This window comes from Pollicipes pollicipes, unplaced genomic scaffold (assembly GCF_011947565.3).
Source record: "Pollicipes pollicipes isolate AB1234 unplaced genomic scaffold, Ppol_2.1 Scaffold_7231;HRSCAF=8579_pilon_pilon_pilon, whole genome shotgun sequence".
NCBI classification, from domain to species: Eukaryota; Metazoa; Arthropoda; class Thecostraca; order Pollicipedomorpha; family Pollicipedidae; genus Pollicipes; species Pollicipes pollicipes.
This window is the reverse complement of record NW_023597034.1, coordinates 28,344,303-28,356,573: the sequence shown is the minus strand read 5'-3', so window position 1 is coordinate 28,356,573 and position 12,271 is coordinate 28,344,303.

The following is a 12,271-nucleotide window of genomic DNA, read 5'->3' as shown; positions in this document are numbered from 1 at the left end:
AGCTCTAATCCAAACAATCAAACAACCAAACTAACGATTGGATCTTCTTCAGCTTGCTCACTGCGAGCTGACTGGCGCCCACCTAAGTTGGAAATCGTTCTTACGATCAGATCTGACCTGATCTGAACGGTCTGATCTGAACGGTTTGGCGGTATCGTACGCACTGGCCCTGAACGCCGCACGGCTTATGGGGTATTGGAATTATAATGATGTTGCCATGACAGCATATGTGCCTGAATGCCTTTGAAGCATTCAGGATGTACTTTACTGCACATTTTCGCGGGCGTGTAGCTCGGAAATTAGAGGGCTTTAGGTCTTGAAAGGGCTGGGGTGTAAAAGTCCATGGAATGATCTTCAAAATGGCTATCTCAGCTAAAAACCTCATAAAAATGTGCAACATTCCCATTTAAAGACATGTAACAGTTTTGTTAGTGGGCATCTACCATGTAGGCTTGTTAAGGCAGCCTTTCATTTTAAAGGTGAGGATCCAGTACATGGTATATCGTAAAACCTTCATGCCATGAGCAATTATTCGTTTTGGCCGTGAACATCGGCCAAGCGAACATAGTAGTTGAAATGTTTGTCGGGAGCGACGCATGTATCTATATGAGTCGAGCGCCTCTGGTTGAACGCGGTAAGGTAGTTAAGTTAGCTAGTTTTGTGCGACTGAAAATGAGTGAATGCTGTGCAATACAAGACGACGGTGGGATCGAGGACCCACGCAACGTACAACGCGTTCCGCTTGGAGAGCAGGGGACTGAATCTGAAGCGACGCGTCATCTCGTGTGCCGGGACGCTGCTACTGCCTGTGTGAAGTCAAAGTGAGTTGGGGTTGGGATTAGGACGTCAAATGATAGTGTTTGATGCCAAACTAGTGTGTTACTTCAATGCGCATAATTTGCACCAGAAAGAGCCGATGTGCTGCCATAAAAACATCTCGCGGCACAAACGACGTTGCTTCACTTCAACTGCCTTTGGTACTCCAGTAGTCGGGACAGCCGGTCTCGATGATCAGAACAAGAGTCTCTAGACTACCGAAAAATCAAGACGCGTTGAATCTTCAGTCGACATCATTTGATGCCGACCGACAAGGGTGGTAAGAGTGACGTCACAGTCCATGGCTTGCCGGTTATGACTGTGGTAAATGCCGCGACCGTAAGACATCATATATATTTTGGGCACTGTGCTGAGTCGGCTTAGATTAACACGTAACGCATTCACTTGCAAAGATAGCTCAACAGAGCTGGTGCCTACTGACGAAATTATGTCTTTGTGATGCTGATCGCACAGTCAAAATTGTGAATACAGATACAGAGAAGAGCCTTTTGAAACTCGAAGCATGTATAGGAATAATAAACCATTTTGTGTCGACATCCGGGTAAAGCCACGGTGCGCTGAGGCGACGTAGGTCCGCAAGTCGGCAGCTATTTTCGCGATTTCTGCCTTGCCATTTAGTTGGCTGAATTAGCGCTGAATCAACGGCTTCAGTTACGTTTGCTGCCCATTCACAAGTGAACAATCTTCACAAGCGGGGATTAAAGCACTTGCATCGCAGCGTGCATTTCGAGCTGAAAGTCGAGAGAACAGATGAGTTGCCAGAAGTTCTCAAGCATCAAGACAATTAATTCTGAAGCCATGGGCAGTCGCGTCGTACGTCTTCTTGGCGGGCCTTTAAGTGCAGACGCTTTCAGGACGTATCTGGATTGCAGTTAAATGAATCACGCAACCGAAATTTACACCAGACTAGTGCAGACAACTGATACAAAAGACAACGCGGCGATAACTAATGCCCACAAATGCGTTGAGAGCAGTGCAATTAAGCCCATGCAAGCACACTTTGTGTGTGGACTGAAGTACTGCGACAAGTCAGTCAGCACTGTTGTGCTGTAGAAATAAAATGTTTGCAGCGTAGGAATGGCTCAGCATAGTTTATAGCCCACAGCTCGGGTCCGAAACTTGTCATTCGCAATAGCTTTAAAGCATCACTCAGAGTGGGACGCCCTACGTCCAGAACTAACGGTGCTTTTACGGGACTCATCGAACAGCTGCACACCCCATCAGCTAATGCTCTTGTGATAAACGTGTCATCAGGCCAGTCCAAAATGGCCACACATCCAGCCCCGACACGCCCGCAGGCATGCGAGAGCGCAAAGAAGACATGCTCTCAAATGCATACAGATTAATCTGTAAGGAGGTCAAAACTTTGTGTTAAACTACGCTGCAAATCGCTCGCGCTCCAGCGCCACTCCGGGCAGGCAGAATTTACCGACGGGCGAAGCTAGCATTCTCCGACGCTTAAGCCTGTAAGCCGTGCGAGTTTCTCGTTCCCATAGTCAACAGAGTTTCAAAAAGCTATGGTTCCATCTTGTTTGGAAGTTGTTCTCACGCCGAAAACAGCGAAAATGCATAGAAGAAAACAGTCGGAGAAGCTCAACACTGCGTGGTGTATTGAGCACTGACAGCTACTGATTGCATACCGTACTAACATCGTTGTCGGGTCTGGACTATCTTGGTAAGCAGGTGTGGTAGTACTTCTGGAATGAGCATCTTACAGCAAAAATGGGACAATTGTGGTAATTTCGATGAAAGTTGGTGTAGTGTACGCAACACCTACCATGACATATTTTCCACCTGTGCATTCAGTGACTGCGAATGAATCGTAGGCTTAACGAGAAGGATTCAGCAGGGTAGGAACTTTCCAAACGCGGCGGGGCAAATTTCTATCTAGACGGAAAAAATTTTGAGCCATCGTGATCGCTTGGTACGCTAATATGCACACAACACTTCGGTCAGTTAGCTCTTTAGCCATCGTGGGGTGTTGTGGAGTCCTTCGCAGGTCTGGAAGATGTTTGGCTCTCAGGCGTGCACGTGCCGCAGCCCGAATTCTGTCCTTGAAGTTGTTTGGATTCGAACCAGGGTTTTCTGACTGCGAGTCCAGTGCTGTACCAACTCAGCTAATCGGGAAAGAACAAAATTGATCATTTGGCTCGCATTCAGAAGCCCATGGTTCGAATCCCAGCAATACCAAAGAGAGAATTCGGGTTGTGGTGTGTACATGGCTGAACACCAAGCATCATTCAACCCTTCTAAGGACTCCATAAAAACTGACGACTGCCGGAGAGTGAAGTGGCCGAAGCGTTCATTGCATACTAACACACCAAGCGAGCAAGATAGTCCGAGCAATTATTTCGTCCGTTATACTGATACCTGGCCTCATTCCCTACGTCAAACTCTCTTCTCGAGTTGATTTATTGTACGCACCTCCATTGTACCTTTTACAAGAAGTGGAGCCATGGTCCCGTTCTTCCACCGCTATTCTCAACTTCAGTGACATGGCCCGGCCGGGTCCGATAGGGCAGTGATTTTGTGGCGGCTTTAATCCTTCGGGACCATCAGAACTTTGCACTTTTCATCAAAAAGTAACCGAAAAGAGCTCAAAGCAAAGTAAAACAGCAGGAGGTTGCCAAGACATGTGTGTGCATACTGAACAGGCGTGGTTGTTATCGACCAGAAAGCAGCCAGAGTTATTTTCCAAAGGCTCGTCCTGAATGCAACTTGTCAGAGCCAAACCAAGGGAGGCCAGGATCACGGAAATGATTGGAGTGTGTGCTTTATAACCTTGCGACCAAAGTCAACCACGACTTTTTTACCGCACACTTCATAGAAAGGTTCTGAACTGCACCGATTTCGTCGACCGGATTGATCAGGCATTTTTGTGTGAACCAACCATGGGCCCATCCCCGGCCAGTATACAAGCAGCGGATTGTAAATAAGCGCGTGGACATTGCAGAAGGTCACTTCTTGTTCTGGTGAAACTTCATGTAAGTGGGGGGATGGTCAAATAATTGGATTAGTTCTCAGTTCCGTCTCCATGCCTTTTAGTTTAGTCTCGCGACGGATGGGCCCTCTTTATGGGTCCCTGAGTCGTCTGACCCCACTTGCACATGCTTTGCTGCCATCTAGGTCAGCGTGTCGCTCGTCCTCACGCTAAATAAGGTGCATTACGGAAGTACACATGTTGTAGCACTGGCCAGCGTGGAAGCGTAGCGTTCAACCCAAGATTGTCAGCATTATGGAGAAGTGTTAAAATGTCGGGAAATATTTCATATGAAGTTGGCGATGCTTACCGCACTGCACTTTATGCGAAAGTATCACAGTTTTGGCTAGCCGGTCAAATAACCGTCATTTCCTGCCGATGACGCTTACAGGCGAAGGAAATGTTTAAAAATAGAGCTTAAGATCGTGCAATGTAAAGCTGTCACGCAATTAAACAAGCAAACTTTGACAACTTTATGCTTGCATTCTCAAGCTCCAAACTGCGGGTTATGAGGCAACTTTTAACTGCGGCTTCTCGGCTGATGGGCGCCGGCGTGGCTAAATTTCAACTCGGCGCGCCGGAGCTAAGTGCCCCGGGATGAAAACCAGCCGAAACTTTGCAGCCCATTTTCAGGTGGTCCTCGCGCGCGGTGCAGCCCCTCACAGCTCCAGAGCCACGGTACCCGTCAGCAGACACACTTGCCCCGGGCTGAGTCAGGCGTTCCGTGGAGTGGAGTAGGGGGAGGAGGAAGCTCAGAGCCGTGGTACCACCCCGTCAGCAGGCACACTTGCCCCGGGCTAAGTCAGGCGTTCCGTGGAGTGGAGTGGAGGGGAGGAGGAAGCTCAGAGCCATGGTACCACTCCCGTCAGCAGACACACTTGTCCTGGGCTAAGTCAGGCGTTCCGTGGAGTGGAGTGGAGGGAGTAGGAAGCTCAGAGCCGTGGTACCACCCCCGTCAGCAGGCACACTTGCCCCGGGCTAAGTCAGGCGTTCCGTGGAGTGGAGTGGAGGGGAGGAGGAAGCTCAGAGCCGCGGTACCACTCCCGTCGGCGGACACACTTGCCCCGGGCTAAGTCAGGCGTTCCGTCGAATGAAGGAGGGGGGGGGGGGCGGGAAGGCGCAGAGTCTGGTGAGCGAGGTAGGATGCCCACACAGATCACACCCGGGCACAGGCACCAGACGAGCCTCGGTGGTGCCCCGCCCCGACGGCCGAGCAAGAGGCCGACCCCGGACCCCGCCCCATTAGCCAGTTTCCCGGCCTATTGTCAGTGTAACCCAATTTATGTCCGTGCTGGCGGACGTCCATGCCTCGCGTGCTTAAGTGCTCCCCGCTTCCTCCTCAGCAAACTGCTCAGGAAAAAGCACTTACGTTGTCTGGGAAAGTGGATCAAATGTTGCTTGTCACATTCCTGTGGACCTTGGGTAAGTGGTCAGAGTGTAACAAAGCGCAAATCCGAGAGGTGTTCTGAATTTTGCAAACCCGTCGGATATTTTTTAACAAAGTAGTGCTCTAAAATAAACTTACTTTGGTAAAAGCTGCTTAGATTTTCTCCCAAGTAAATATATCAGTTATTTTTGCCCGACTTTGGCCATTCCGGGGGCATAGCCTGGTTTCCCCCCACCTCTCCTGATGCGCCCTTGACTCCAGCAACATCCGATGTGTGGCTTCGCCCATATCACCAAAAACTAATGAACTCATGAAATGTACGATGCCGAAAGTGTTTCTAGTTTGATCTGGAGCGCCTGCGGCTTGGCGTCCCCCCATGTCATTGAAACTAGCGGCCATCTCTTCTGACCCAGCTCTTCCGCGGTCTCGATATCACAATGTGACCCGCGATATGGCCTCGAGAGCGCGGACAGGTTCCAATCAGCTAATGCTGTGGTCTGCGGCTGGGCTTCGTCTGATACTCACGTTTGAAACGAAAGGGTGGGGTGGTGCTGCTGCCGTGGTTGGAACGACAGAGGGTGGCGGTCTTTGAAGTTGTTGGAGGGACATTGCGTGAAGTTGGAATGTCACGTTTTACTATACATCCAGTCCGGTTCTGAAGCGGCCGTGGACAAAAAAGTAGAGCTTTCTGGACAGTCGTCTTGCTCCGTTGTGCCATTTTGTGCGATCTAGGATCCAGACAGGGGTTCCATATAAGGTCATTATAATACTTATATATATATATATATATATATATATATATATATATATATATATATACAAGGTCTGGATGACACATTCCATTTCAATCTAAAATTTTATAAAATAATATGCTGAAAAGTAAAGAAGTGGAGACATGCCAAATAAAGGGCTAGATATAACCGCAAACGTCTGGGGCAAGAGCGAAAGGTGTTACGATTTGGGTCCACATTAACGTTGTACCAAACATTTTTTCCACCAACATCGGGCATCCTATATCCGCCAATGGTCCGGGATATTCACACAGACTACGCACAAGTACCACCAGAAGCGCTTCGAGTTCACTACTACGAAGTAAGCACTACCAGAGGCGCGGGGTGAGGGCTTTGGGTGACTCAAGCTCCCCTCCCAAAACAAAAAATTCGGGAAGAAACTTAAACTAGGCGTACGGTGTTGCATGTAAATAAATGACCTTAAGTGTCCCTAAGCCCCAATCCTATACAAACTTCCGTGTATCTGAATCCGAAATATTGGGTAAAAGGGTAACCGCTGCCCTTGCAGTACCACAACATGCTCAAATCACACACTTCGTTTCAGATCGTTTTCCAAGGTCATGGATCCGCTTCTGACCCAAACATCTGGCTGGCGTGCATGGTCTCGGGTCCATCGATGTACCGAAATGCAAAGGAAGTCAGGATGTTAAATGGTTCATTCAAATGAGGCAGAAAACTCAGATTTTTACCACATTTGCTAGTCTAAAGAAGACACTGATGTCTTTCAAAAATATGGTCTGAATAAAAAATATAGGGATGTCAGACGGCTTTCCTTGAGAACTCTCCCATCACAGTCGGTCTCAAAGAGTGTGAAATGTTGGGAGGAGTAAACCAACGCCCGTACGGATTTCAAGTAAAATTCAGGGCACAGTAGCAGGCAGACATGTGCCGGGATTCTCAAGAGGCATCCCAAGACTGAATCCCTCAGATGTGAATCCCTGATGTTCTTAGATTATGGATGTTTTTTTAAAAATATGTCTCAGGATATGATGGAAATCTGGATCTCGTTTTCAAAATTTGTGAAAGAATCCTCTGCAAAAGCGGATCTTTTTGAAAATTTTCGAAGGGTTTTCTGAAGTCCTGGATCTTCTTTAATGTTGCCAAAGGTGGTTATGGGATCTTGTATTTTTAAAGCTTTGTTTGCAAATGTTCTAAAATCTTAGAGTTAACTTTACATTTTCACAAAGAACCTTTTAAGATCAATTTGCATGTTTGCGTCAAGTGTTTTAGATAGGTATGCAAGCTAGACCAATGGATGGTAGAGCTATCTTGTTTTCATAACTTGAACCTCCAAATACCGCTGCTATAAACTTGGTAAATGTTATGCATACCCTTCCCCTGCTTATCGACACCTTGTCATTGCATTAGCAATCAAGTCATATCTCATAAATGCATATATGTGAAAGATCAACTTGCAGTATTGTCTAATATAATTAATACAATGGCATCCGTACTTTGTAGGTGATCCATTATTATTTGATCGCATACACTGGCTGCTGCCTCTCCATCCTGCTCCTTCTTCAAAAGCGAATGTTTCACATTTGTTGGGGGTTTTAACTGGAATGGCAATCTTGAAAATCATTTGGTGCAGTTCACAGCCCTGCCCTTCTTAAGATATAAACCCTCTAGTTTCTGAGCTAGACGCCCGCGAATATGTGCAGACTACTCCGGGCAGACTATTTCAATGACGTCCAAGCATGCACGAAGTCATAATAATGTCATTCAAACCTGCGGTTTCACTGGCCATGTAACGATCAAGGCCAAATCAAATATATTTGACAAGTCATTCATATCTGGCGTTCGTGAGCACGATTACCAGACATAACGGCCGCGACTGGCTCTCATTCAATGCTGTGGAAGATACGATGACGTAACCAAATAATGCCGCGTTGAGCGGCATATTGACAAAAAAGAGAATTTGTGTTCTTGGGATCAGTGTTTTCAGTTAAAGGTATATCAATAGCTTTAAGTGAGCTTATTTCATCATATTTGATGCTTGCTTCAATATCGCCAAGGTTGGAACATTCCTCTTTACTGCACTGCACTATAAAAGGTAGAATTACAATCACAAATTTAACCTAATTCAGTTTTGATGTGACAAGCCATGAAGTCGGTATCTGAACATGCTGGTGAGAAATATCGTTCAGACGTTTACGTTACTCATTGAGAAATATGCAATTTGTAAATTACTTACATGCATTGTATGCCGCGACTCTTGTGGTGTGACTGTCTAAACCATGCCTTGTATTGGCTACATCAAGGCAAAGTTAAGCCTCATTTCACTTAAATGATTGTGCGCCTGCTCGTTAATCCTCGACTTGATTCGCCGTTTTTCATAACGCGGGCTGAAAGGGGGGTTGATGCGACCCCTGGCGTTTCCAAGCCGATGAAGATAAACCTTAGAAAAATGCCAGCGAGTTGGTCTTAATGAGATCTCGCGATTAGTAATAGTTTTAATGTTGTGTCTTTAATAACTGACCCCGTTATGGTACGTCAAGAGACGAATTTTCAAGACAATCGCACAATAAGTTTTCAATTATACCTACGAGACCATGCCTTGTGGCGAAACGAAACATAAATAGGTGTGTTCCTATTTCAGTTTTGAGTACAACGGTGTATATCTGTGTGCATTTTGAGCGTAAGGGTGGCATGGTATGGTTGTTACATGGCTCCGTCAAGGTAAGAATGCTAACCCGCCGCGTGCTTTCCGCAGCAGCGGTGGTCCAGGCCCGCCGCCCGCGTCGTAGATCGCCGTGCAGTGTTTCTCATAAACCGCTGCTGCTCCCAAATCAAAAAGCTATAAACACGGTTTTGGTGTCCAAATGTGCGCAGCAGATGCCCCATAGGCTACTGAAAGTTTGGGCGCCATTGCACAACATTACAAGCGGGTAAGCTCAGAAAACCTAAGAGGGTAGCATCAACCCCCTATAAGGGCGAGTCATAATTATCAACGGTGGAGGCATATTCAATACAGCATTATTATTATTCTTCAATACAGCATCGTACACAGCATTGCAGCTACAAACCCATTTCACGAGGGTGTGTTTGGCGTCATGTATTCAGAAGCAAGCACGTTAATTCTGCTCGCAAGTCGTGGAAATATATTCAGTCACTTTTAAACGCCGCTCTAATTTTCTAATTCTAAGGACGCATTTTTTCAAGGCAGACTGGTGGCCCGGCCTGCTTTGCAGCCAGTTGGGGATCCAGCCCGCAGACACCTGCTCTGCTACCATGCTGACCTGCCATTGACCCTGATGTTTGAGTTCGTAGGGCAATCTGTATTTTTTTGTTTTTCCTAGTTTTACACATACGCATTTCTTTATGCATGCATGAACAAAATACACATGAGCAAACGTCATATCAGTGCTATCTAATGAGCGAAATGTTTAACTTAGTTTAGCTACAACTCAGAAGGGGAGAGGGTGGGATTTGAAATCGGCTCTCGCCATAATGTGTCAGCAATTTCACCTTGCACCTCATCTCAATAAACCACAAGTGTGTCTTCTAAAATTGCCTGCACCAGCTGATGACTTTGCATTGCAAGAGTAAACACATGCCAGATGTTTTACATCGCGGGTCTCCTTAGTTCCCAAAACTGTTCAAAACCGCAAAATAGCATGCAGTTCAAGGAAAGCTGAGACGTTTGTTACGCGACACCGCCCCAACAGTTCCCACATTTTCAGTCTGTGTGCCCCGCAACGGTCCAATGCGTCACAGTAGCTCCGATGTCAAAACCCCTATTTAAGTTGTTGTTAGGGCTTAGGGTGCTTCGACAGTCGCGGTCATTTTTCCCCCAGACTTTTGCTGTGCAGGGCTATGCCGTGGCGTAATGTAAAGCTTGCTGTTGTAGGCTTCTCAAGCGCGTGCAAAGAGCACAACTTGCAAAATAAACGGTGGGAACACGCAGAGCGCAAGGCAAGTACGCTACGGCGCCTTCAACAAGGGTCGTGCGGCGTTAGAAGATGCCATAAAGGTGAGTAAATGATCGCGAAGGTCGATGTCATTAAGCAATGCGAGAACTATTCCCACGCGGATAGTGGGCTGTTCGCCTGCGAGCGAACGCAAGGACGATTGACGTTGCGCATGACGACCGAAAGTGGCAATACCGCCCCGCTTGCAATGAACACGTGGTTTTAGCTGTCAGTTGCCCTGTTGTAAATGCTTGGCAATCATCTTCAACGAACAGTACGGCTTTATTAGCTGCAGGGCTGGTGTCAGGACATGCTGACTGTTTGACAGGTCTGTGGTGTGTGGACTTTTAACTGCTGCACTGCCAATATGTGGATCATCCAGGTGAGAATTTCAGCTATCAGGCCTCTGCTTAAGAGTTGCAGGCAAATAATCTATAACGGGCAGTCAAGCTGTGTTGATTGCATTACTGGTATCAGGACATACTGATCGTTTGAGCATACATTCATTTTTTGTTTGAGCACACATCTATGATACATGGCTCCGTTAATGTAACAATATGGGCCTGACGCGCGCGTTCTGCGGTATCGTTGATTGCCGCCTGCCGCCCGCGCTGGCCGTAGATCACCGTGCTCCTCAAAAACCGCCGCTGCTCCTGGACAAGAAAAACTAGGAACGCATTGGTGGGGTCTAAGCACGCGCAATGCATGCCACATAGGCTACCGAAAGTTTGAGGGCGATTGTGCAAAATGCCCGAGAGGCACCCTTCAAAAATATTAGGGGGAGGGAATTGTATCGACCCCTCCCCCCCCCCATCAGGGCGAGGGTTGAAAAGAACAGGGCTATAAAGTGCACTGAATGATGTTCAAAATGACTATTCCTGTCCAAAATCCTATGCAAATGTGGAGCATTCTCTTTAACCAACGTTGCCAAGCAAATAATCGTGATATTGTCAATACTTGACGCTTTGTCCATTATATTTACCAATGCTTACTTGAAACAGGTAAAAGCAAACCGACAAACGAAACCGACACGTTTGCATGCATGGTAAGCTAACCAACAAGCTCAAGAGCAGCAACTTAAACCGCATTGCCGGCCGTTGAGGGTGGACCGTCATCACCGCAAACCCACTGGCGTGCATCGAATTTGTGTTTACTTGTACTCGTGTTGCTTGGACATCAGATTAGCACGATCGACTCAAAATAAACTTTTCCTCAGGCCACATTGCGTCGTGCCCCTGATTGGTCAAGACATGCCTCTGGTTGGTGTAGAATCCTTCCCTGCCACAATAGGTCCCAAGTAGCGCGCTGGATCCATGGATCTGGACGTGGGCCTAAATAGTTATTGATGAGTCTAAAGATGTGGGACAACACGCAACTGAGTTGATAATATCGCGTACATTAAGAACAGCATTACTCTCGCAGTAAATAAACTAGACAGCAAATGCCACTGACGCCAACGGACTGGCCACCTTACTCACTTGAGATTGTTGGTAACTATTATTTTTGTCGCATGGGCATGGCGACTGCTAAACGTTTGACATGTTATAAGAGCAAATGGCGAACATCGCTTCAAGTAGAAGCTATACCCGAAATGCTTCCATTTTACCCGAAGGCTGACGACGCTGCCTTTCGAAATGAGCACATACACAAACTGTTATCATTATTTGCCGACTCGTCATTTTGGATTATGGAAAACGACCTTGGAACGAAAATGTTTTAAGGGCTTGCAACAACATTGCTTCAAGAGTCTGGCAGCCAGTAAAGTTTGCTGAATCGGATGTGTACGCTTTGCAAACCAGCCGAGTGTGGGATGTCTTCGCGTATGCATTGTCTTATGCTGCAACGAATGCCCATCTTATGATACCTGTTACCGATCGAAGAATTCCATTGCATACTGTAATAAGCTTTTAGATACCATGAGGCAAAATCAGGATCGCCTTGTCACGTCCAGAAAGCACCAAAAATGCACTGAATCCAACATCTAATATTATAGACTGATCTTGCCACAGTGAAGCAGATAGCGGTTGTTGAGCTCAACGCGTAGAGAACTGAGAAGGAAACCGTTGACCACATCTGAGTGTCGATGCTGAGCCCAAGGACGTAAATCTATTAGAACTGATCTATTTTTCAAATCGTAAAGCTAACAGATCAAGCAAGAAAGCTAACAAAGACAAATAGCGCGCAATCTAGTCTAATCTGAAATCAAAGTGACGAATAACAGTTACGGCTCGTTTTTAACTTGTTTCCTCTCCTTAATTCATTATAAACACCTTAAGTGTTTGGATCTCAATGCACCACATTAACGGTAGAAAGGAAGTAGCTCAGAGCTAGCAGACTTAAAGGAAATGCTGTGTTTAATGAAATG